This window comes from Amphiura filiformis, chromosome 7 (genome assembly GCF_039555335.1).
Source record: "Amphiura filiformis chromosome 7, Afil_fr2py, whole genome shotgun sequence".
In the NCBI taxonomy this organism is placed as follows: domain Eukaryota; kingdom Metazoa; phylum Echinodermata; class Ophiuroidea; order Amphilepidida; family Amphiuridae; genus Amphiura; species Amphiura filiformis.
The window spans coordinates 42,107,524-42,134,884 of NC_092634.1; the positions used below are offsets into that span (position 1 = coordinate 42,107,524).

The 27,361-nt window shown below is 36.1% G+C and overlaps 1 protein-coding gene across 2 annotated transcripts in view; it reads left to right on the plus strand.

The window, feature by feature from the left end:
* The window catches only part of LOC140157184 (rap1 GTPase-activating protein 1-like), a 516,716-nt gene that overhangs the window by 60,766 nt on the left and 428,589 nt on the right, over window positions 1–27,361 (plus strand). The window contains exon 1 of one of the 2 annotated variants that reach the window (XM_072180300.1): window positions 785–1,031. The exons of the other annotated variant lie outside the window; for it this stretch is intronic. The gene's annotated coding sequence lies outside the window, so the exon portion shown is untranslated. Of the gene's footprint in view, window positions 1–784; window positions 1,032–27,361 lie in introns of those variants that run through there. 2 annotated transcript variants of the gene reach the window in all.

A 27,361-nucleotide genomic window follows, 5' to 3' on the forward strand; every position in this document is an offset into this window, starting at 1 on the left:
GAGGTATCCAGTGGTGTAAAAATCTCAACTTTTTTGGGGAAAAGTGGGGGGATGAGGCTGTGGATCACGAAATGCCCCTTTAATGCCTACTTTTCCCCCTAGGTATACCACTGTGTAATATGGTTTTGCTCATTATTTGCATTATCAAGTTCATGATTATTATTTTATTTGCCCACAGTGAGTTTTTATGTGCCTCAAATGCCAAGTAATTAGACTGAACAAAAAAATGAAGTTTGATATTAAAAGGTTCTGGGAATTCCCCCAACAAGGCAAAGGTGACTGAAAGCTGCGCAGTCTGCTGTAACTAAACCACTAGAGAGAAACGCAACAATTACCAATTCTGGCCTTGACTGCCCTCACTCTGATTGGTATGGTCCAACACAGCAATCTCTGCCTCAGCTCAAATACACATCTGTCAGCATGTATAACCTAAAGCAGGGCTACACGCTGATGTAGGAGTGTAAATATATATGACAGATGCTGATAGCATTACTGCATGGCCCATTCAGTACACACTCTGAACTGAACCCAAGCACATGAGTGTGTTGTGTGCATTCAATTGCATTGCTTGTATACAAAAATAACTTGTACCACAAGTTTACCAAAACACACTTGTCTGTGTTGGACTGTCTACACTGGAGTTCAGGTTGAAATAAGGAACTCATTCATCAATCAGTGACCGTGACTTGGTTTAAGGAACTATAACGGAGTACTACCAGGCCTGTTTGGGAATTATTTTATTCAACTTGGTGGATCTGTAGCTGTGTGGGATTGTGATAGCTGCATACACATCATATCTAAGCCATCAGCTGTGCTACTACTATCAGTGGATATTATCTGTTATAAACAATCGGGATAGATTTAGCCAGATATTCTGTGCATATGTTTACATTGTGTGTATGTGACATAGCAAATGCAAATTGATGTGGAGAACCTATTCCCTAAAATAGAAACGAGATTGGATATATTTACTTCTTGTTCAACTGAGGATCTGGATTGATTTTTTTTGTCGATTTGTAATTGTAAACCAGGTGAGTACTAGTAATACATGTGAGTTGAGTTACACAGGCTTGTGAATTGAGTATGTACATGAATTCAAAAATGTATCAACTAGTATAGCAACTTCAAGAAGCAATCAATGCAATTCAGCCAAATATACATTTTTGACCCTTAAGCAATGGCCGCAACACTGAGAACAACACTGGGAATGGCACTACCATGTGTCAAAGCTGTGTTGCTATAGCATTCATCTGGGGCCCTATACTACACCAACTTGAAGACTCCAGTTGAAGTTCAACTGAGCAAACTATGATTCAAAATCCATGAGAAAGCATGGTGAGATTTTATGTTGGGTTGGGTTTGGGGGGCAAAAATATCAAATAAAGTTGACAGCGTGACAGTTTATGGGACAATGATTGGACAGAGACCTGCGCTGGATTTGTTATCACCTATATGTGCGCATGTATTCACATTGATAGTAACTCTAAATACCAAATTCAAATTTAAACTCTTACTGAATCATTCACATTGACTTTATAAATGGACATTGGGACATGTGAAATGTAGGACTGCATATTAAAGATGCAATTTTCATAGATGATCAATCTATTGACAACTTTTGCAACAAACATAGGTTTGCACATTACTAAAATACATTATTAAAATTTACCAAAATTTTAAAAATCCGCCCCCTAGTCCAAAAAGATCCAAATTTTGAAAAAAAGGGCAACTTTTTCAAAATCAGCCCCCCCCCCAAATAAATCCTGGTTACGGGACTGACCCTTGAGGTTAGATGTGATCTCTTTCTAGGGTCTGTGATGTGATGAAAGTATAGAGGTCATAGTGCTAATTGAGAAACCTTATCAAAAATAGGCTAACTGTGTGATGAAAAATTGTGTATCAAAATTTGATGAAAGACTTGAACATTGGCACATGTACAGTAAAATGAGTGATTTTGTCAAAATCTCAAAGACTGTATCCTTCACATAGGGGGAGATATAGCACCATGGATGTAACCGGGGTGTAAGTATGGTGGTAAGAGAATGATGCTTTCTTGATCAATGCCCACAAATACTAGTATATTCTTCTGCCAGAACTTGCCATAAAATAGCATGCCTGGCCCTGGTTCCATCATCATGATCATGGTTGTATTAAAACTGTATAATATAAAATTGAAGCTGTTGCAAATTATAAACCTGTTGAGAGGAATGCCCTGTTAATCCCATCACCTGCAACCATAACTCACCACAGGCACTGATTCAGTCTGGCCATGGTCTGGCTGGACCTCATCCTGTATCTGCAGTGGTGGTGCTGAAGAATCAACAGCATAGACCAGACCAGAGCATACATGTAGACAGCATATCCCTGGTAAAACCAAACTTGGCAAACCAAGAGGAATATCTACATCATTTATTAAATATAGAGTCCCAGCACAGAGCCTGCAATGCATGTTACATTATGTAACATTTATAAAAAGTATAGCCCATTTGGCTTCCTCCAGCATAGACTCTCCAGAAAGTAGTGTCCGCGTGTGATAGACACACAACCAACGGCAGTGTTTCTGTAGGGTGCAGTCACTTCACGCTGTATCGCGCACTACAGATACACCGCCTTTGGTCGTGTGTGTATCATGTGCTACAAAAAGTCAAATGGACTATTATAGTTAAAAATTGTAGGGGAGAGCGGGGAGTGTTCGCCCTATAATTTTCTGACCAGCCTAGCGATGTCAATTTTAAGGTTAGGGATGACCTGATTAGCCCATGTGAAAGCCCTATGTCTTAGCTATATACGGCCACAATCCCAGAACTATAGGCCTTACAATAGCAAAAGGATAGAGCAAACAAAAAAGATTTTCAAAGTGGCGAACTTGCCCCATATTTATAGGGCAGGTTCGCCCACATGGTGGGGTAAGTTCACCCTAATCACAAAAAAGGTTTAAACATTGCATAACAATAACATATTAAATGCAAACATTTTATAGCAAGAGTATACAGGGCATTCATTCTCTTCTGTGGAGTCACTAAATTTGTTGCAGGGGTCGGGTCAGGGTAAAATGTAGGGGTCCAAAGTGAGCTTAAACGTATCATGTTTACAACTTCGGGGAGATTATGGATTAGGTCATAAACGGTGGTATGAGTAATACTGATACCACATAACTTTAAAAAACATGCTTTTCAGTAGTTTTACCTTGTTTAATGGTTTAATTATAAATATTTTGCATAATACGCTGATGGGGCAGGTCCGCCCTCCAATTTGGGGTAAGTCCGCCCGGGGAAGATCCTAGGCGAAATGTCAACCGTGCTAGCATGGTCAACCATGGTCAACCATGGTCAAAACATGGTTGACCATGGTTAACTATGGTCAGCGATGATCAGCCATGGTGGCTTGACCATGGCCAACCATGGTTGCCATGGTCACCATGGTATACCATGGTCGACCATGCTTTAGCATGGCCGAGCATGGTCAGCCATGGTCTTCACCTCACTTGACCATGGTTGACCATGGTCACTTTTAAGTATACCATGGTCAACCATGCTTTATCATGGGTGAGCATGGTCAGCCATGTTCATCACCTCACTTGACCATGGTTGACCATGGTCACTTCAAGTATACCATGGTCAATCATGCTTTAGCATGGGTGAGCATGGTCAGCCATGGTCATCACCTCACCTGACCATGGTCACTTCAAGTATACCATGGTCAACCATGCTTTAGCATGTGTGAGCATGGTCAGCCATGGTCATCACCTCACCTGACCATGGTTGACCATGGTTACTTCAAGTATACCATGGTCAACCATGCTTTAGCATGGCTGAGCATGGTCAGCCATGGTCATCACCTCACCTGACCATGGTTGACCATGGTCACTTTTAAGTATACCATGGTCGACCATGCTTTAGCATGGCTGAGCATTGTCAGCCATGGTCATCACCTCACCTGACCATGGTTGACTCTGGGTAGTGAATGAGAAAAAGCACCCTCTGTTGTTATTAATCGTATTTAATGCGTATTTACAACGTTGTGAATAAATATTTGACACCATAGAATATAAAAACTAGTAATTTGATAAGTTAAAATAAGATTTTTAACAGAATAAATCTAAATAATATGATTATGCAGTTTATTCTGTTAAATATTTACCCCATAATTTCCCTTTCTTCCTTGATTGCTATTGTTTCTTAACCATGGTCAAACATGCAAATTTTTGACCATGGTTGACCATGGTCTCTGGCCGTGGTGCCATTTTTCAAAAACATGGTTGACCATGGTCAACAACATGGTTGACCATGGTCAAAACCCTGGTTGTTGAACTATGGTTGACAATGGTTCAACCATGGTCAAACATGCTAAGTTTTAACCATGGTTGACCATGGTCACTTTAGATAGACCATGGTCAAAAGGTTAACCATGGTTGACCATGGTCTCTGGCCGTGGTGCCATTTTTCAAAGCATGGTTGACCATGGTTTGACCATGGTCAAAACCCATGGTTGAACCATGGTTGACCATGGTTAACCATAGTTCAACCATGCCTTTTTCGCATAGGATATAGGGCAAACATGCCCCATCCTCAAAAGGGCGAACGTGCCCCTTGTGCACATTTTTGTATTTTCTTCAGGGTATGCAAAATACCAATCGAATAAGGAGTTTATAACTGCATTAAATCTTTGACAAATCCCAAATGTTCCCAATACAGATTTCCATTAAAACCATCTGTATTATGTATCAATGATAATAAAACATTATTAATGCAACAAAAAATTACGTTTTGGTGTAATTTGTTTGTTTAGGCTGCAGTTAGATGAACACGTCCCTATATGTCGCGTAGCTAATATGAGACGTTTATAATGACCTATCTGCGTGTTTCTACTGAGGGCCAAATTCCGTGCCATGCCGTGCCGTGCCGGGTCATGGCGGGTAACAAGCCCAGTAGAAACGATCTGGGTAATCGGTTGCCGTGTCATGCCGGATCATGTGCTCGCCTTTCGTGATCCACCTCTTGAGGTGGATCATGCCGGGTCAAAGCGTGTAACCCGCTCAGTAGAAACGAGCCGTGTGATAGGTTGCCGGGTCGAGGTCATCCGTGTTGCAAAAATAACGCGATTTATATTCTATTTGTATTTTAGTAGGGGCATATAGGCCTATAATGTAGTAAGTTCATTCTTTCTGATATTATATACACTGGCCACATGTGTGACTCGCATGAACTTGATGAAGTAAAGTGGATATGACTTTACATAGTATAGGCCTACTTCTTTATAGTTAATGAGTTGGTTATATTTTGGCTGTAAATTAATTATCATAATTTAAATTTAGGATACAACCGTCATGCCTTGCGCTCGTTGAAATCTGTTTTCCGTATTCGGTTTACAAGAAAAAATGCCGTGCATCGTATGCGAGACACGGCTTTCTGGTCTCAGTAGAAACAAGCTGGGTAACGGTGGCGAATTATGATCGGTATTTTGTGCCCGGAAAATAGCGGGTCAAAAAGCCGTACGCTCAGTATAAACATGTTGTATGTCACCTAATTTTGCCATCACCAAATTCCCAGATAGCCGTTGTGCTGAGAAACAAGGGGTGGGCGAACCTGCCCCTAGGGCGAACACTCCCCGCTCTCCCCTACCATTTATATGAATATAGGAATACATCTTGGAATACACCATACCGGAACACCATGAATCCCTGGGATGTAATAAATCATAGATTTTGAACATGCCAAAATATGTATTGTAATTAACAAATTATATTAACTAATCAACTCCCCAAATATGCAAGGTACATTAATTAGCACTTTATCTTGTTAACAGCTATAGTGTCAACTTGAATTAATTTCCCAAATACACACATTTTGAAGAGCTTGTTCACATCACTTGTTCTATAAAATGGCTCTAAAGCGGGCTCTATAAAGTATAAAGACATCAGAAATTGAACATTTTTAGATCCCAGACGAAGTCTCTGCACATAGTGCAGCTGCTTTTATTGAGAATTTCCCCAATGAATGAAACCAAATATATGAACCAAATAAATTATATATTAAATTGTATGCAAATTCAGAAGGTACCATCACCATATTACATGTTCTTCAGACAATATTTAAACATGAAACCATGCACGTATGTAGCTCTTTATTATATGATAAGTATCATTGATAGAATTTTATGGAATATAAAATTTTATTATAGAGAAGTTAAAATGGTAATCAGGAATACTCGCCATCTTGTCTATCCAATGTAAAAACCACAGTCTAATCTATTCACCGTAAAAAACGCTTGTAAAGGTGGATGGTGAGATTTGTTAATTTTTGTATTGAGGGCCTGACCATTAAAAAAAACATTTTCAAATTTTATATTGCTCCAGCAGTTTAATTTTGATGATATGACTTGAGAAACAAAATATGCTTGGGCCTATAACGATGACCCCATAGGATAGTACATATTTAGTAGGCCTATGCATACTTCCATTGGAGGTTACCATATTTTATTATTTACCACATTTTGTTGTTTATTGTTCACACCATTAAACTAGAACTAGCCCCGTTCTCAAACCGTGACGCCTCTCGAACAGCGAGCGGAGCTACTTGGAAAATTATCATACAGGTATCAGAGTATAGCTCAGAAGCCAGTGCTACATTAAACAAAACACATCTTGGGTATGAGAAAAATATGAGCTTTTTTCTGATATTCAAATCTCAGATTTTGATGAGGAAAATATAGGGGATAAGGCTGTCAATCAGTCATACACCCTTAATGTACTACGCTGTCAATCAGGTCATGCACCTTTAATGTACTAGGCTGTCAATCAGTTCATCATGCACCTTTAATGTACTGATGATAATATCAATCATTGATCATCATAATGAAACTGTATATATGTATAGTGTGTAACTCATGAAAGACGATCTCTCATCGTATAATCTTAAGGCTGGTTCAAAGTGAATATTCGAAGGCGAATATTCGGCTTCGAATACGTTTTGGGCGTCAAAATATATGCGGCTTCGAATATAAAACTATGAACCGGAGAAAGATATATTTCTACAATTCATAGCGTTGCCGACTGTTAACAACAAGTATTGCCCGTTGACCAAGGTAAGCAAAATTTAGAGAATTTCTTTAACGAAGTTAATAAAATCATAATAGGTAAACTCCATTGAACCATTGTCATGATTTAATGTCTGTATAATGGGTCTAAATAGGAGCAGTGGCGTAACCAGTGGGGGCCGGTGTGCAAGCTGCCCCCCGGACACAAATAAAAACCTGGAAGAAGAGTCAAAAATTGGGAAGGGGAAAGAGAGAAAAGAGGGAAGAAAAAGAGGGAAGAGAAAGGGAAAGAAGAGAAAAAATGGGAAGGGAGAAGAGAAAAAAGGAAAAAAGAGGGAAGAGAAAGGGAAAGAAGAAAAGAAAAAGAGGGAAGAAAAGGGGAAGGGAGAAGAGAAAAGGGAAGGGACTCAAGGAGAAGAGAAAAGGGAAAGAAAGAGAAGAAGATCTATAGGCCTACTACTTTCATTGTGAAATGTGTACTCTGAAACACTGATATTTTCTAATATGCCAAAAACCAGGAGCTTCATGGCGCTCAGCCCCCTTGACCCCCGCCTGGGCTTTGCCCCTGGACCCCACCGACTCCACCCGTTTAACGCTTCGTGGCAAGCGAGCGTTCTCTCGAATATAAATACTAAAACTTTTGATCAGAAATTGGGAAATTTTTCAATCTTGCCCCCCGAAGGTCAGGTCTGGTTACGCCCTGACCTGAATAGGAGTCAAAAAGATTTGCTTTTCGGGGCATTTACGACCTGCCTGTAACTAGACCCTCCCTCGGGTCCGTGGAGAACGACTGGTAATGTAGATTACATAGCATTAAAAATCAACCCAGCGCTCAATGGACTTTCGCGTTCACTTATAATACTGAGTATATTTCTATATTGCTGCATGGTTGACTGTGGTGGGTGTAATTAGTGGCGTCGATTTGTGGATGAAGAGGAATGGGTTTTGGCATTGAAGAAAATAAGGGGGGGAGTTGGCATTTTTTTTCATAGGGCATTACGTAATTATTTATTGTTACATTATCCAGAGATGGAACCGAACCGAGACTGGGGGCCAGTCTAGCCTGTAACAGGCGCGGAGGTTGACCCATACCTTCTTGTAGGTTTCCACTGTAAAGCAAATCAAGAAATGAATGAGTAATAGATAAATAAATAAATAAAACAAATAAATAAATAAATAAAAAATAAGTCAATAAATAAGTCAATAAATAAATAAATAAATAAATAAATAAATAAATAAATAAAAATTTAAAAAATAATAAAAAAAAAAAAAATAATAATAATAATAATAATAATAATAATAATAAATAAATAAATAAATAAATAAATAAATAAATAAATAAATAAATAAATAAATAGATATATAAATAAATAAATATATAAATAAATATCATAAGATATGATTGAAGCGACGACAAATATGACAGCCCTCACAAGTGTTATATATGAGACCACCCACGGTGACCCACCAAATATATATCTGTCGAGTTCAACAAAATTCAACTCCCACAAATATATTTCCGATGAATACTTTTTTCATTGGCTGATATCGGTTGAGATCGGTATCATCAAAGTAGTATTGCTCTCATTTCATGATTCATTGAGCAATCAATTTTGGCATTTGACCGAAATACGCGTCAAAAAGATAAAAAGTCTCATTCGAACTTGTGTAGGCCTACATTGCTAGGGCCTAAGTGTGTTTTAATGCCTGATTCACAAATTATAGAAATAAACAAGAATTTATTTTAAAAGAACACGTAATGATAGGGTGACACTCGTGGTTTTGGTTGTTCTGCATAGTTTATGAAGAGATTCATTGCAAAGCGCTATATATCCATTCCTAAATATTACTTATTTTGCCCTCTTACTTATTAATTATGAATTATGAATTTGACTGATAACAACGCATTACATCTTTATTCGGCCCAAAATAACAAAAATGGGTGAACTTCCATGGCAAACGCATTTTATATCAATAACTAATGATTTACCACCCCGGACCCTCACACGTCCTCTGCCAGGGGCAGATGCATATGGGGACCTAGAACTGGGGCCAAACATTATTTAGGCCTATGTAAAACCGGGGTGGAGGCATAAATCTGAATTTGGAGTTAGACTTTTTTTCTGCATCAGTCGATTTAAATAGAGCTACGTTAATATGGAAACATTCACTTGTACATTTAGGTTATGTTTGTAAGCCTAAATATCATATTATTTGCATAAAACATTACTAAATAATCATATAAAAATGGGTACTCTTGTACCGCACTAATAAGGGGGCACACCACTAAATCAAAGCGCCATTTGTGTAACCCTAATGAGTTCCGGTAAAATACAGAAACTATTTGAGGCATTTTGGGCTGGTCTTTAGACTTATTAATCAAAAAGAGTGGCGAATTATAGCTTAAATAAAAGTGGAAAGCCTATACATAAATTTGAGTCACCAAAAAAGTAGTCTTTTTATAATTATTATATAAATTAAAAAATGGCAGAATCGGGTTTGCAGTCTTGAGAGCATGTCAAAAACAGTGAGGGCGCTGTTCGCGGCCTCGTAGCGGGAAAACGAGGTGGAAGGACCCGTATACATTGAAACATATGTTAAACTTTCATCGATTTACAATCGACTGGTCATCATAAAACATTTTTAAACGAGCCCAAAATGAGCAAAGAAAATCGGTGTTTTTACCCGTATTTCAATGGGAAGATTATTTAGTGGTGTGCGCCTAAAGCATTTTCCTTCTGATATCAAATAATTTTGATTTTTGAAATTGCAATGAAATACACATTTTATGGCAAATGATTAAAATTGATATTTTGATATTTAACAGTACTCAAATGAAACTTAATAAATCTGATGATTTATACTTATAGTGTATGTAGGTGGGATGAAAAGCCGACAATCAATTGACAATTTTGACCTTTTCAGTATTGAAGATATGGATTTTTTCCCCAAAACACCAAAAACAATTAGGTCTTTTGGGAAAAAATCCATATCTTCAATATGAAAGGGCAAAATTTTAAATTGATCGCGGCTTTTCCTCCCAGCTACATACACTTTAAGAAAATATCATTAGATTTATAATATTCACTTCGAGGACTGTTATATATCAATATGTGAAAATATCACATTCTAATAATTTGTCATAAAATTTGTATTATATCGTGAATTTCAAAAATGAAAATTATTTGATATCAGAAAGACATTCTTCGTATTCATAATGTAATTGATATGTCTGATGTGCTCTCATGTCCCACAAAAATACTGTCGAAACGCTCAAAACGCTCATTCCAGATCCTTTAATTTTCATTGGGGATTTTGAAATCATCGTTCATCGAATCGATATTCAGGTGACCTCGAGCCTTTCATATAAATCAATAGTATCTCGCTATCAGTTGCGCGATATTTAATCCGATTCAACTCATATTTTATTCGTTGCCGTATATATTTTGACGTCACAAAAAGTATTCGAAGCCGAATATTCGTCTTCGAATATGCACTATGAACCGACCCTTATGTAAAATATCAACAAAATCTCAATACCAAGATAATATTATGCAACAAGCAGAAAACATGCATTGAACAAACAATGAAAATGCAACATCATGATTATATTTATGTACGACATTACCCATCCCATAAACACATCTTATATAGGCCTAGAAGCTTCTAGAAGTACTGCAAAATAAATCTTAAGTATTTGCAATTTCCTTTATATGCCTCTTTATTGCGTATAATTATCATCTTTTTCTCTTTACCAGAGCCTCTTCGTTATATAACTAAGGCCTGTTCACACCATACCTTTGAATCTGATGTGTATCTGTTCTCCCTATCATTTATGTATGAATGTATGGTACACAATAAGGTATCTAACCTAATGTGTTATGCATACATTTGGTTTGGATGTGTATGTTTTCTCTGTGGGTCATATCAGTTCATTTCAAGCTCTCACTTACATATTCTAGTATTTATGTCTCAGCGCAAGATACAAATACGATAGTCACAAGTATTAATTATTAAATGCCATTTCAAGTATGTTAACCAATATCTGGTTTGAGAGTTTGAGAGTTTTCCTAACTTCAATTTAAAAAAAAAAATAAACTCATGAATTTCTAACGAGGCAGCATCGAGAATTGAACACAGGACCTTCAGAGGTGGATTAAAGGGGGGGCACCCGATGTGTGCCCCTATTTTGTGCAGAGCAGCACTGCACCCCCTAATTATTATACAGATATAGATTAGGCCTACACGTTCTGCACCAATCTTAATTCATCCGATCTTACTGCATTGTGTTGATTACTCTCATTTTTAAGTACGCACTACTCCATGGCAGACAAGGCAATTTTATTATTCATATATAAAACACTTGAATTTCTCCTATCTCATGCAGGAAATATCATGTGCAAAGTACCAACGGTGATAATTCAATAATTCTCACATACTCACAGCTGTCAGACATCCCCAATAGTATTCTACCTTTTATAACATGGCATATTGATTTGAAACAAATTGGGTTTAGTTGTGTTAAAAAAGCAATTTGATTCTGAAAATTGTCCAAATATGTCACAAATCTTAGCTGAACAATATCTTTAGCATCAGCCATCAGGGCATATAGCTTTTAACACCCTGGCCCAGAGTATGGCACAAAGAAACGTGTAGACCCATCCAACAACCTTGTTCCTCTTCAGAATCATCTCCCCTTCCTTCTCTTCTTCCATCCCCATCCCCATCCGTAAGTTTCTCCTCCACTCCGAGCCTCTTGTTTTCGCTTTTGTAACATATTTTGAAGTAGCCTCCATGGGAAATGAAAAGTGATTATGCTCTATGTAGAATCAAGCCAGAAACCTCAGTTTACAAGGATGTTTGTCAGGATTTATATAAATTTGGATTGGGAGTAGAACTAGCCCGCTTTGCAAACTGTGACACCCTTCGAACTGCGAGCAAAGTGAACCCCGTTCGGCAAACTGTGACACCCCTTGAATGGTAAGCGAAGCAAGGTATCAGAGTCCAGCATAGAGCTGCTAATTGGGAGATGATAGCCACACTGTAGGGTTTTAGAACAGCTTTGGTGTGTGTGTGGGGGGGGGGGGCTGTAGAACCCTGTGTCACCCTTCCAGTTGAAAACAAAATGGTTGATGAGTATCCTTGAAATATCCCCCCCCCCCCCTTAAAAAAATTACGAGATATATATCCAGGTGCGCTGATTAAAACATGATTCAAGATCTCTCTTTCTCAAGAGTATATGTGCATTTTTTTTGCGGTTACTGTATTGAGCGACCAAAATAATGTTCCTCAAAACTTTCCATGTTCATAGTAGATTTCAGATGTGATTAATATTGCATACCAGATTCGTAATATCATCACAACTTCATTGTATTTAATTTTCATAATGATAGAATCTCAGATCAGATATTGCTAAAAATTGGTTTTGTGGCATAAAGAGTTCTGTTGTATTCAACAGCATTAATCATGGTGTGGGGAAGGGTAGTTGGGGCTTGGGCTTAGCCAGCCCCCAATCCACCTTTTTTTAAGCCCCCAGTCAACAAAATTAAAAATGAAAATTGCACTTTTCTATTTTAAGTGAAAATGGAGGCACATTTTCAGATTGTTGCACCCCCCGAAATTGCCTTCCCCCCCCCCCCCCAATTTTCCCCCTTCCCCCAATTTCCCCCCTCCCCAATACCCCCACTAAACATTTACCGTAACACCCAGTCAATTTGCAATTATGTAGCTTTCAGAATATTGTGAGCTTCAAAGAATAGATCAGAATCATGACAATTAATTTTTTTCAACCGACTAGTGACTCAGTTTTCTTGATCACGTTATTCACGTAACATACGTAATTTATTTTCAGATATACATGTACACTGTTAAAATAAAATTAAACAAGTTGTTTAAAATTTTAAACAACCACAAGTTACCAGGTGAATCGCTCAATAGTTGTTTAAAATTAAACAACTCAAAATTGTTTAATTATTAAACAGTTTGTTGTTTAAAATGTTGACCAAGATTTAAACAACTGTTGTTTAGTGGTATAATTAAACAACTTAGTTGTGTAAGCCTAGATTAAACAACAGTGTTTAAATTGTAAACGGTTGTTTAAAGAAGGTTGTTTAAAAATATGTTTTTATTCAGTGAATGTTGTTTACGTTTTATCAAACATTTTACTTGTATGTGTACACGCTTTTACATTGAAATCGTTAAGCTATTCTATGTATACATGCTGCTGCTAAAACTGAATGTGATTTTGTGATCTGTGTGGTAAAAAACTGAGCATAATATTGCTGATGTTAACTATAAGCTTACCTGTACAAGCATACTGTATCTTACAACACAGTAAGCTTACAGGCATAGTATCAATTTTTTAACCACATGTGGATCACAAAATTGCTTCCAGTTTGTGCACAGCAAACATTTACATAAATAGAGAGCGATACAGGCCTAAAACTTGTACACTTGCTGTATAAAGTTCAATAAAATTCCTTCGCTTCTCTCCACACATGCATGCTTGTCAAAACGGCCATCTTGGATTATGCAAATAATATTAAACAACTCGATGTTTAAAATGCCGATTTGGCGGTAAATTAGCATTTTTAAACAACTCTGTTTAAATTGATTATTTTGCCTTTTCATTTGTTGTTGTTTAAAACAATCAAGCTCCAATTTTTTGATTTTGAACAACTCTGTTCACTTTTCTGAACAACATTCTTTTAAACAGCAAAATTTTAAACAGTGTTCTAACGGTGTATATATTTGACTGTGACGCATATGGCATCTGTGTTGGGAAATGTATTGCCATGATTACTCTTAACATGTCTCACCGAGACACAATTTGTCCTAAATAGAGAAGACATACAGTCTCCTTCTTATCTCACTCAAATTGTAGAACTGGTTGATCAATGATTGTCTCGTTGATTAAGTCTGAAGGATGAAAAGAAGTCATCATTGATGAATGTAGTGATGCTGGATGTGAGTCACAGGAAAGTGCATCCTCATCGTTTGTAATTGTTAGTCGGTAATTAGTGCTGGTCTTTGATGTGGTTTTACTGGCCGTTCATATTTTTAAATTACACAGGCCTTAAGACGGGATTATAATTTCAGTTATTTGTTGCTTTGTTACATTGTCAATTTTGATGTGCACTTTTTTTTGCAATCATTCAACAGTGAATGTAAAATTTATCAAAGCTGTACTGGCACAGACACCAGTGAAAAACAAATCTTTATACTTTGGTGATTCTTTTTGGTCCAAACACCACTTGAATAAAAATCTGTATCATCTGCATACTCAATACTCGTTAATATACACGCAGGTAATATTTTCCATATTACCTGCATGATCCTAACATGTGCCCGTATGCGTAACATAACTTGTGCGATGTCGTAAGACTCGTGCAGACGGGCACACTTCATGCGCGACATAGCTGCACTGTTATAAAGCAAGGAAGAAATTGGCCTACTTTTCAGTGAGATTATCAAACTAATTTCCTTCAACAAAGTTTAAGAAAAAGTTGTAAGATAAAACAATAGAATTCATGTTCACTAAAGGATAAAATTGTTACCTACCCTCAGGCCTATTTATTCTCACGCAATACAGATAAAATATAGATGGTGTGGTGCCATATTCCATTCAGCCTTCGGCTCCATGGAAGCTCATGGAATATGGCACCAGACCGTAGAATGCGTAAATATTTTGCTTGTATTTCGTGAACAAACAGTGGGTAACTATCGGCATGTAACTGGAGACAGATTTTGTTTTTTGTTATTCCTCATGATTAATAATGTAAACAATGTGTATTCCTTTCCTTCGTTAATTTTCATGTGTCATCAATTGCTAATTGGGTCCAGATTCCTTTTGTTTTGAAACTTTCGGAATCCAACTACAACTCCAGTTTAACCAATTTGTGACAGTTTGAATGATGACAGCATTCAAGAAAGAAAAGTAACCAATCTGTGTAATATTTGTAAAGACATTAATACCAAATTTGACAGTATTTGAAGGCCAGAGTTTTGTTTGATTACTATGAATAATGATGTGAACTATCAGCACTTGACTTCATTAATTTGTCGCCAATATAAACATTTATTTCCTCGCAATTTAAGTGGGGTGTGTACTGGAATTACATTTTGAACAATAATAATAATTTAAAAAAAATTAAACCAAGAAAACAAACAGAAAACTGGATCAATGATAAGCATATTGTAGAAAAGGGTGAATCTTAGATATTAGGAGTTAATATCATGGTTATGTCTTTATGAAGGGGAGCAGGCCCTTAGCTGATGCAGTAAGGGTCGGTTCATAGTGAATATTCGAAGGCGAATATTCGTTGTCGAATACTTTTTGTGACGTCAAAATATATACGGTAACGAATAAAATATGATGACACGCCGAGTTGAGTCGCATTAAATATCGCGCAACTGATAGCGAGATACTATTGATTTATATGAAAGGCTCGAGTTCACCTGAATATCGTTCGATGAACGATGATTTCAAAAATCCCCAATGAAAATTAACCTGCACAGTTGTGCAAATAGTTCCAAAATGGCTGATAACGAACTGAAAGAAAACGTTATTATAGCGGTACAAGCGTACCCATTTTATATGACATAAAAGTAAAGGACTATATAAAGACGTCCAGAAAAAGGAAAATGCCTGACAGGCAATAGCATTCCAATGCTGTAGTGATGGTAAGTTATGTTTTATGCAAATAATATGATATTTAGGCTTACAAACATAACCTACAAATGTACAAGTGAACGGTTCATTGTTTGCTAAATCCAAGCGAGATAACCCGAACATCCATGCAAGAGAAATTTCTACTGCAGCTGATGAAAAATCCTAGAGTGCGTTTGGAGTTTTTTTTCTGCACTTTACCAGTAGGCCTAATAAATTCATAAAAAAATAAAAATAAAATAAACATTTAGAGCGAATGTTTTACTCACTGCTCATCTGATCCACTTTCCCAGGAAATATCGATACTCCTTTTTTTCCTGACTTTCCAGACATAATTATGAATAAACATCAAAATTAATGTTTACAAAACAATCAAATATATATATACATTCGTTTGCATTTTGTACATTAATATTAATAATGTACAAACATTAAAAAGGGGGCCTAAGAGTATGTCTATTTTTAATCATATATTAATTCCGCCATGCCCAAACATATTTTATATATATGAAATCGTGTAAAAACTGACCCCTTGTAAATCTATGGAACCCCAAATTCCAATCAAAAATAAAACAACTTTGTTATCAAATACACTAGGCCTATACATTGTATTACAGGAATTTAATAGATGGTGCATTTTAATAAATAAATAGATTAACACGGGTAATGGACGAGAAATATTTGGCAATACCGGATTGACCACATAGGCAGTGAATAAAGAAATTAATAAAATAAAAATAAATTAAATGAGAAAATGAAAACAAGGACATTTGGTGAAGTATTGTTTTAGAATGCGAAGGAGTCCTAAATGTTATCCTGGCCCAGGACACTGATTAATGTAAATTCGACCCACAGTTATTGTATCTACTTTTGCCAGCATTCAACCTGTTCAAGGTAATTTATGCCTATTTTAAATAAAATTCAAATCTGACGTATCAACGTTGTATCGTGCACAAATTATGATCCGAGACTATTTCATTTGCCACGGTTGTATGGATTTCAAAAGATCGGTCCTATAATAGATATCGATTAGAGAATTACAGCAAGAGACTTTGAGGATGCCGTAATCCTCTTGACCATCAACCAATCAGATAGACATATTTCAGAAATATATTCGTAGAGTTGAAACTTGTTCAACTCTTGAAATATATATTTCAAGTAATCTCGTTCACATTTAGCAGCAGTTTGGCTTGCAATAAAGTCACGAAGGGCGGTAATGCTAATATACGATTTCAGTCAAATATTGGTGCAAATATACGATTTCGGTCAACTATTTGGCTATTCTTTGCCCAAAATTATGAAATGTATATCAGTAACAACTCTTATATTTTAACGAAATAATGAGGTAAAATAAAAGAAAACCCACTTACAATTTTGGACTTGACGCTTAACTGTGGTGTTCTAGGGGAATTAAAATATCACAATGTTTAATTCAAAATCGTTGTCCTACAAGCACATGTTAAATGGCTCGATTCACATTAGGTATAAGTTGGGACATTGTCAGATTGTGTGAATATTTTAAATACAAACAATAAGGTTGAAAAAGAAAAAGCCATTTAAAAATGAATTTAAAAGATCGTCTATTTGTAGCTTTATGACACTGAATAGACCAAATATCTGCCTCTGACGAAAATAATGTTTTCCATGCTGATTTGTTTTTGTAACGAGTATGTCATTTCAAAAAGAAAGAAAAAAGGCGGATATTACTTTTTAAAAACTCAACGCATTACTATTTATAGGCCTATAATTATAATTATAATGTTATACTTGATTAGATAACAATTACCCAGGTGTTTGATAATTACAGAAAATAAAATATGCAAAATTGCTTCTCAAAGCAAATTAAATTACCTGGAATATGATTGCATGGTGTTAAAGTATGCAGTTTAAAGTGAATTGTAAACAGAATGTGAAAAAGAAATGGCCCTCTTGCATTATATGACCACTGGGGTCACTTATATTCAATTTGCTCCTCCTGATCATCATCAACCCCGCAAATTATGCAAATGTTAATAATGTTTACAACATTTATTATGCCTACTGTATTGGTCTCATCACAAGCTTTAGTTTGACACCAAATTTAACTACATAGGCTGTAGGCCTCCCCGGGGTAGGCCTATATTATGAACCCCAAAATGTTACACTTAAAACGCATGGTCACTTATTGACTTATTTATTTATTTATTAACTTATTAGTAATTTATTCATTTTTATTTTACAGACATTAAATCATGACAGTAGTTCAATATTGAGTTTACCTATTATTGTATTGACTACGTTAAAGAAATTCTCTAATTTTTGCTTACCTAGGTCAACGGGCAATACTTGTTAACAGTCGGGCAACGCTGTGAATTGTAGAAATATATCTTTCTCCGGTTCATAGTTTTATATTCGAAGTCAAGCATATATTTTGATTTACCAAAAAGTATTCGAAGTTTAATATTAAGCCCTCGAATATACACTTTGAACCAGCCTTAAGACGACTCCCCAGTACAAAGATTTTGGTGTTTTGTGACTATAACATATGGCGCAAGCGCGTAAGAAAATGTTTTATTCGCGTTTAAGCAGTGCGTATTTAGTGAATAAAACAAATAGAAAACTGTATCGATGATAAGCATATTGTGGAAGTGGTTCAATCTTGAGATATGCCAATATATATGTCAATATAGGAGTTACTTCCAATATGTCATATTGCTTTTTATAACATTTACGATATGACCAGGATGTTTGTTGGTTTATCTCATGTCATGTATAAGGTCAAAGTGTATTAAGCCGAACGATTATATGTGACAAATTGACAACTTGGCCTTAATCCTGGTGGATTGGTGTATAAACGGTGCCTAGGTTTAATTAAAGTGGACTGTTTATTGAACTTGATAGAGCCATGCCGCCACGTAAGCATAGATCAGGATCTCTACCCTATGTACTACATAGGATGAGACGGTTTTCAAAAGTCAGGTAAGATATCGAAATATTTGGTAAGATATTGAAAAAAAATTGTAACATCAAAATTTGAAATGGAAAGTTGGTGTGAATATCTCGATCATTTAAAATGGCAAAGCTCTTTGGTAGGAGCATGTTTGTATATTATTTGTACCCAACACACTAAAAGGTCATTATATGCATGTAGAAGTCTATTGGGGTTAAAGAACTTTGTACTGAAAGATGAGCATGTTTGAAGTATGAGTGGATGGATAGGTGAAACCTATAGGCCCTTGCAGCGTGCAAGACATTAAGACCAGTTACCTCGTTAGCGTGCCTAACCTGTGTAGGGTCTGGATGGCTAATTGGCCTGTTTACTGAAAGGTCAAGGCGGGGTACTAGCCCCATTAAACTTGATGGATTATTTTGTTCAAGATGTGAAATAAGATCATCTTTAGAAGTATCTCTCAGTGTACAATCAGCATGCCAAAGTTGAAGGGGTTGTGCGTCTTATTGCAACAATGCATGCTTAGGTCATTGGCCTAGACCTACATGTATATATATATTTGGTGAGACTTTGAATTGGGCTGTTCCAGTTGAAATCCATGCACAGGGACGGATTTAAGCGGTGGCCCGGGGCCAGTTGATTTTGCCTCGGGCCAGTAAACTTCCAGCAATACTGGCCCGGCGGGCCACTAGATTTTTGATCCTGATATAACTCATATGAGGCAAGATATAATCAGCGATGGACATAATTGAACACAGTTTCTGCTCCACATGTCACCTGTGTGTAATTTATATTTTTATTTAATGATTTTTTGTCCATTTATTCTTATCCTTGTGTTGCAAGCAAGTTGGAAATATACAGCCGCTTTTTACGGCGATGTAGGCCTACATACTATTTCCAAGCTCTTTCATGCTCTATCTGATGATGATAGCGATATCGCAAATACCGCATACTTGAACCTTTTCTTTTGTGAACTTTCGGAACTATAGATTTATTAATTAAGGAAGCACTACTGACTGAACTTGTGTTAGTGACTAGTCTCTCTATATTGAATACGCTCAGTACAAAACAATTAAAAATGTTCAGGTTTGCTTGAATTAATGTGGCACCATAGATCCTGGAGAAAGATTTTTAGGGTCCATGGTGGCACAGAATAAAATAATGTTTACACACAAGTAACATGTATCAAGATTGGTAACTGGTAGTCTCTAACTTTAAAAGTCGCATTGGAACGTGCAGGTCCATAACCAGGATTTTTAAAAAGTGGACTTTTGTTCAAAATTAGGACCTTTTTTGACCGACAAGGAGTAGGACTGAAAATCTCTATTTTTTTCGCTTGCTACGCTCGTGAATGGGACTTTTTGGGTCAAAATAGGGGACTTTTTTGGGCATTTGGCGAGGGGTGTTCACCACCTGCCCCTGTTCTACGGGCATGGGAACATATTATATATCTTTATTTGCACTTTTTGGCGAGAACATATTGAAAAAGTTGGGCCAGTAAATTTATTGCAGGGCCAGTAGATTTGCCGTTTCACTGGCCCGGAGGGCCAGTAGAAAACTGAAACCTAAGTCTGTCCCTGTCCATGCACCCCCTATGGAAGACATTATCTTAATCTCTCAAACAGAGGGTGTTGATATTAAATTGAGACACCCATTCACCACATTTGAAATTTACACGTCCTGTGTGGGAGATATCAACTGGAACTTCTATTTCAACTTATTTTGGGATTTTCTCATTGGAGACAGCCTCATGATTGGGAAATACATGTATTCCCAAATAATTTTATTAATTAAGAGCTCGGATAGCAACGTTCACATAGAGCTACATAGTATTTTCTGGGACATAACAGCACATCAGACATATCGAATTGCATTCTGAATATGAGGGATGTACTTCTGATAACAAATAATTTAGATTTAAAAAAAATTGCTATGTAACACACTGTTATTTGAAGGTCCCTCAAGAGTGGACTGTAAAATAATGGTAAAAGAACAGTGTACATGTGCCTCAAGCAGTTGGTATTCCTGTAACAAAGAATACTTTGCTGTAACAATGAACACAAACATGAAGGTAACCAAGAAACCAGTCACCTTAGTCATGTTAGTATTGGGCAATAGGAAGTCATTGGCATCAAATGGCACAACAAACCATTGCCAAATCCAAGGACTATTGGACCTGATAAACCAAAGGGTTTTCCCCTTGAACATGCTAATATATATTTGGCCTGGTTGGCCCTAGATTGTGTTGTTTTTTATGAAGCAGGCAAAGCAGTAGACCTGCAAGATGTGTTTTTACGAAGCATGCAAAGCAGGTAGGCCTGCAAAACAACCAAAAAAAACCCGGGTCATTTAATATGTACCAAAAGGCTGGAAATCGACCCATGTTTGCACCTTTGCAGCACATCCCTGCATGGTCATTTGTACTGAGTACCCTGGGCTATATTTGAGTAGAAAATTGCAACAGAGAACAGAGAATTGCTGCAGAGAAGGATGAACAGTAGGTGTGTTTGTACTTACAAGCAACTTTACAAGCGATCGTCTGAACAAGCCTGCTATTAGGTTGAAATTATATCCATGTCACTTGATATTTTAACATTTCTACATTCATAAAATTTTGTAAAATCCCAGAATGATTTGTAATTTCTGTAGAACATAATAATGCACATTGAATTGGCCAGTGGTTACCAAGGAAACATCCATAAAAGACCTAGTATAAAGTCTTGTCTTCGCTGCTGAAAAGAACTTCTATTTCGCTTATAAATAACTCAAGTTAACATATCTTGAACTTCATTTGAAAGCTAGGTATAATGGCTTGGCAGGTGTCATGAAGCTGGAGAAAGAAACCGCGCAGTGCCTCATACAGACGCTCCTGTGTCACCTCATTACTGACGCTTTATTAACTTTATTCTTAACAAATTATATTTGGTCAACGAAGGGCCTAATTTGATAAATATGACATGAGTTAGAGGATGTAAATGAACACTTGTGTGTAAAAATATTGTAGCATAAAAATTTGTTATATATTTGTTTTAAGAAACAGGTGACGGTGTACTTTTGTTGTTTGTTTTTAAAATTATATGTTTGTTTTTTGTGGTTGTGTTACCATGGCAATGGAGGAATTGTGGTGAAGAGTTAGCAGGTCCTTTGTGGTGACAGAGAGACAGTCAAAAGGAGTTTTTGTGTCTGCAGACTTGGGTCACAAAGACTGATATGCAATTGAGGGTCCACGCTTTTTTTTCCACTTTAAGAAACATGTGGTATAATTTGGCAGTGTGCCGAAACTGGGCAAGACAAGCTGGATGATCCATGCCTGGGGATCTCTGACTCCTAGTTGAACGATGGGTCTATGTTGTAGTTTGTGCTGCTCTGTGTGGAATTTTTCAATAACATTAATTTTTCAGTAGTATTAAGATGAATTATAAATGAATTCTTAAGTAAGTCCCTATTTTGAAAGTTGGATTTATTGGTCCCATAAGTCTGGTCATAATGTTAAATATAGAACCACGGACCTGGTAATAATGAGCACTATACTTTATCAAGGGTTCCGTGCAAGAAAGCCGTGCAATAGCTGCCAGGTGTCATATGTGTGCAATATAGAATGCACAAATTGTCAAATGTCTACAGGGCAGCTTTTACAGATAAGGCTTTCTTGATCAAAGACCCATGATATTAAGTTATTTTAGGGGGTGGGGGATGTGAGGTTCAAATCTGAAGAGCAACTTGAGAGCAATCAAATTTAGAATAGACAATTAGACATTCTACATGTATTCCCGGGCATGTATTTAATTTTCCTGCATAGACAGTGGACCTGATACAAATACAGCTATAATAAAAATTCCCTATAAAAGGGAAAGCCAACCTTAGTTAAGAAACAGTCTTGCATACATGGTGTTAATTAAAACTGTTGTTTATTTGGTAGTTTTGATGCGTGACTCTGTCACCTTTTCAATTTTTCTGATTTTATGGAGTGCAATGTTTTGGAAGAAGTGTGGCTAGCAATGCCGATAATGAACTGAGGAATAACTTTGTTTTAAAATTTGCAAATGGTTTGCACCATTACGTCATTACATCATAAGTGCGTAGCCATATATACATCACATCTGAAGAACACCATCTCACCATAATACCTTTCTTGTGTACATTTTCACATTGTCTTTGATGGACCATTATATTGATCAATCAGTTCGCAGAAACATCAATGGAAAAAGGGTATATTCAGTTTAAAAGACAAATGTACTGGTTAAGTAGTTTGGAATGACCCAGTTTTGTATTTGCTATACACAGAATTGTGCAAATATTCAAATTACTCCACCAAGCTAAAACCTCCGCTATATAAAAGCAATTTGTACCAAAAGCAAACCAGTGCTAGACACTGAAAAATACATGGCCCAATTCCCTATTTTAAGAAAAAAGTACAATCCCATGAACGGTGCAGCAGTATAAATAAATAATGTGTACAAATTCAACTGAATAGGAGACATTCGTTCAGTTCTTTACTTAAGGTCTGAAATTGTAGTATAAAAGCAACACCCAGAGAAGATATTTTATAAACACTTCCCATGATGCATTTCTCCCATTTTAATGTTCTGTACTGATTTATTATCTAGTGCAATATGGGTCGATAATGACGAAATGTACGGTACCTCAATGAATAGAGCACATCCAGATCTTGCAAAATATGTTTATTTCTTGACTATCAGCCCATTTTTAACCAATCTATTATCAAAATGAAAAAAAGGGAACATGTACAAAGTATAGGAATGTCATTTTGATGTAATGAGGTGATGTATCATGTTGCAAAGGATTCTGGGAAGGGTACGATAACTTCTCTGAGCAACACCTTAGTGGTGGGAAATATAACTGACAAGAGTGGGTTGAGTTGAATAAGGGCATTAAAGCATTATATACATGCCCAGCTGTATATGGGTTTCAACTGTAACTTAACTTTGATTTGACATTTTAGAAAAGAACGCAGCTGATTCTGTGAGTGTTTCTTAAGAAGTTGACTTAAAAAAAGAAAAAGAAAAGTAGAATCAAGTAATAGACTTGTTTTTGTACTTGTTTGAATGCACTTTTTACAGTGATTATTTCATGTCCATGAATTGAAATGGTTAAATTTGCGATTTTTGGTAAAGGGAAAATATTTTTTAAATTGAACTTTTTAACATCTTGTGAAATTGTAAAGCATGCAGTGTGTATAAAGGCTTGAACCTCTCTGTGAAGGGTTTGTTTTTGTTAGGTTATGTTACCATGTAGGCCTATATACAGTTAATCTGGATCATGATAAACTTTGTGGTATATGTAAAGACACACAGACAGACTGACAGACATTCGTAGTTTGTGTACTGATATATTATGCTTGTGCTAAGTATCAAATTCTGAGAATTTCCATTACATTTACTGTCAGCATTTTAAAACTTTTAAAAAAGCTTCAGTAGATTCTAACAAAATTATTTCTTGTTGGACCTTCAGTCTCAATGTTGGCGCTATACGCCTTTTTTTTGCAAGCCTCTGCTCGTACTAACATGCTCGCTCAGTTTTGGGCATCACGATCTGAGGGAACTGATCTATCTAGATTTTGACTGCCCTAATTTTAGGCCTATTTGATACCCCCTCCCATATGTTCAACCTTTGGCCCGAATGTTCACTGTTTTTAATCAACCGTTCAGAAATATAACCATTCTAAGAAAAAAAATGTTGACTTTCTTTTAGTGTGCTGCTTATATAAATTGAGCAACTAGTAATATACACCATAAACAGAACATTTAAAACAGAATACATGAGAAAGCAAAACTACTGTTTTAAAAATACTGTGAAAGTTGAGTACCCTCAAGCCTAGAGGGAAAGTACCGCAGTGCAAGTAAAAATGTGATAAGTGAAAATCTGTTTAGATGACAAATGTTAGAACAACATTGATTTCAAGGTGAAGATAAACTTGAGACCGTTGTTTTGAATAAAAATTTGTTTTGCTATTGGGAAGCATGTTCTAAGATAAGAAAATGTAAATAAATATGTGTACAGGCACAGGTGCAGGAGATGTGGATGCTTAATATTCCTTATTTGGTCATAAGTTGGACCATATAGTATTGGAGGAGATAGAATATTAGGCATTGTTAGGGATGGTATGGATGTGGATTGAAAATTATGTTTGAAATTAAGTGTAATTTTGTATATATTCATTTGTATTTTGGTGTTTTTTTAATGAAAAATGTTATGAAGTTTGAGTTCTGTTGGTTGGGTAGTCTGTGCAATTCATTCACTATTTAATAAATATGTGCATTAATATACTTTGATCAGCTCTTAATCGGCAGGCCTTATATTATCATGGATTAATATCAATATATTTCATTTTGAGAATTGTCTTGCGACATCTGGTCAGAAGCATCACAAGTTATTCATTGAAGGCTTATATTTTGTCTACTTTCTCTAACACGAAAAATGTAGACCATACGGGTCAACTATATCCCTCTTAACGTCGGTCTACTTTTGGGAGTAGTGGTAAAAGCCTAACAATTCCCGCCGATTACGAGCTGATCAAAGTATATGTATGTTGGCTTCTGTGAGAAAAATCTTCCTCTCAAAAAACTTTGATTAACACAATATAAGGCAATGACGTTTGGGGATTGTTTTTTTCTAATTTGCCGTACGCATGGCTCAAATTGGAATTGAGTTCGACGGAAATTGCTGTGTGTATGTAAAATAAGCTGTTGGGCAAAAACATATATTTTGCCTGAAAAAATGTGAGTGAAGCTAGAGAATAAAAAATACAGATTTTGTTGATTTTTATCATCATTTTATCTTGTTGCTGAATAGTCAAATGCTTAAAATAATGAAATAGGATAGGATTATAGGAAGCTTTATTTCACCATGGAGGCCCAATAAAAAAAAATCAACAAAGTCGTTCTTCCTTGGGGCCAATATATATATTGCTATTAAAAGTATTAAGGGTAGACGCAGTATTGTTGGTCGAAGCAGTCAAAAAAATTAATTTTCATTGTCTAAATTATAGGCCCCCTATATTATTAAAAAATAACACTTCGATGTTTTGCAAAAGTTCATTCTACAAATCATATACTTTGAAAACTTGCTTGATTTATTGTTGTTAATGAGTTATGTACATTTTACAAAAGTGTTGTTGTTTCAGGCCTCTTTACAATGTAACTCAAGAATCACAGGACTTACAAAAGTATATCTGTGATATATGAATTCTTCTACACACTTGCTATGAAATGATCAATTCTATTTTTGTCAAAGCTCACTACCATTCCCAAGATGCTTTGAACTACCAAATCGCAACAGTTTAAAATAGTTGCTAACCTTAAGTATTATTGTAACTGTTGGGATCCTATATATGTATGGTTTTGATACAACCCTGAATTGGCCAAATAAACCTTTCAAGGATTGTGTGGCCAAACTGCTAATTTGCACAGTACTACAAAACACATTACAAACAATTGTTGTATAGCGCAGTGTGTGGTAATTATTTGTTTTGCCTATTCAATAAGTTTGGCATACAGATATGTCTGAATTGTTTGAAGTTCGATGTGAAATTGGTTTTAGAAAATGTTTTTGTTGTTGTAGAATATTTATTTGAAATGTTGAAAGTCCAGTGCTAGAGATATTCAATTTAATATTTTTACTACAATAAACCCCTCTGCTTATTTAAATCCAGGTGGGGTACTCAAGGTTTGGTTTTGGTAGAGGTTTTGAAAGAAAAGTCTGGTCTTTTCGAAACGTTGGGGTTTTAACTTTGTTTATATGTCTTGTGTTATATTGAGAGCAGGTCTCTTATTTTATCCCTTGAGAAAGAAAAGTTTTGTCTTTTCGATACATCAGGTTTTTAACTTTGTTTATATGTCTTGTGTTATTCCCCCATTGGATGTTGTGTCATATTTTCCCTGTTTTTAATTTTAACCATTGCTAGTGTCACACTGTTGTATCCGTTTGGATCCATCCTTTGGTTCCCTGCTGGTCAGTTGGAACAGATTTTCCCTGTTTTTATATGATATATCTGTTTACATAATGAAATCAACAACAAAGAATTGAATAAACAACAAAGAAACTCTGCTAAAAGAAAAGGGAAGCCCAGCTCATCATAAAATGGTGACCTTTCGCATCAAAAGCCACCTGGACCATGTGGACATTATCGTAGGCATGGTCACTCTTTGTTCTCAGACAGACGGTCTATTCCGATCAATGTTTGGCAAAAGTGGACCTAATGTAATGGCTCAAAGTGCTTTTACTTAAAGTAGCGAAAGATTTCAGGAATATATTTAAAGCACCACTGCAGGTTTTCTCTTTAATTTTGCATGCTATTTTTTCTTCCTCACAAAGCATACAATGTAAAACTATTATATATTTTACACAACTGCAAAAATAATCGGCTTAGCTTATATTAACTAGAGGTCGGATATCAATTGCATTTTCCATTCAGATGTGATACACAGATCTTGCAATAGATTGGCAAAGTTTAAACAAATATTTTACAAAGCAATAAAGGATTAGAAATTTGCTGGCAAATCACTTTTTTGGTACAAACAATACAAAGCTTCTGGTGCTGAACTTGGTGTGATTTCTTCCCACAATGCATTGGGTTTGACTGTTAGGTTGGTCGTGTGGAACAATATACAGATTGTTCGTTCACTAGCTCCATTATAAAAGAAAGTTTATTTAAATTTGAATAATTATGATAAATTCAAAATAAACAGGTTCTTCTTGAGATAAGAGAT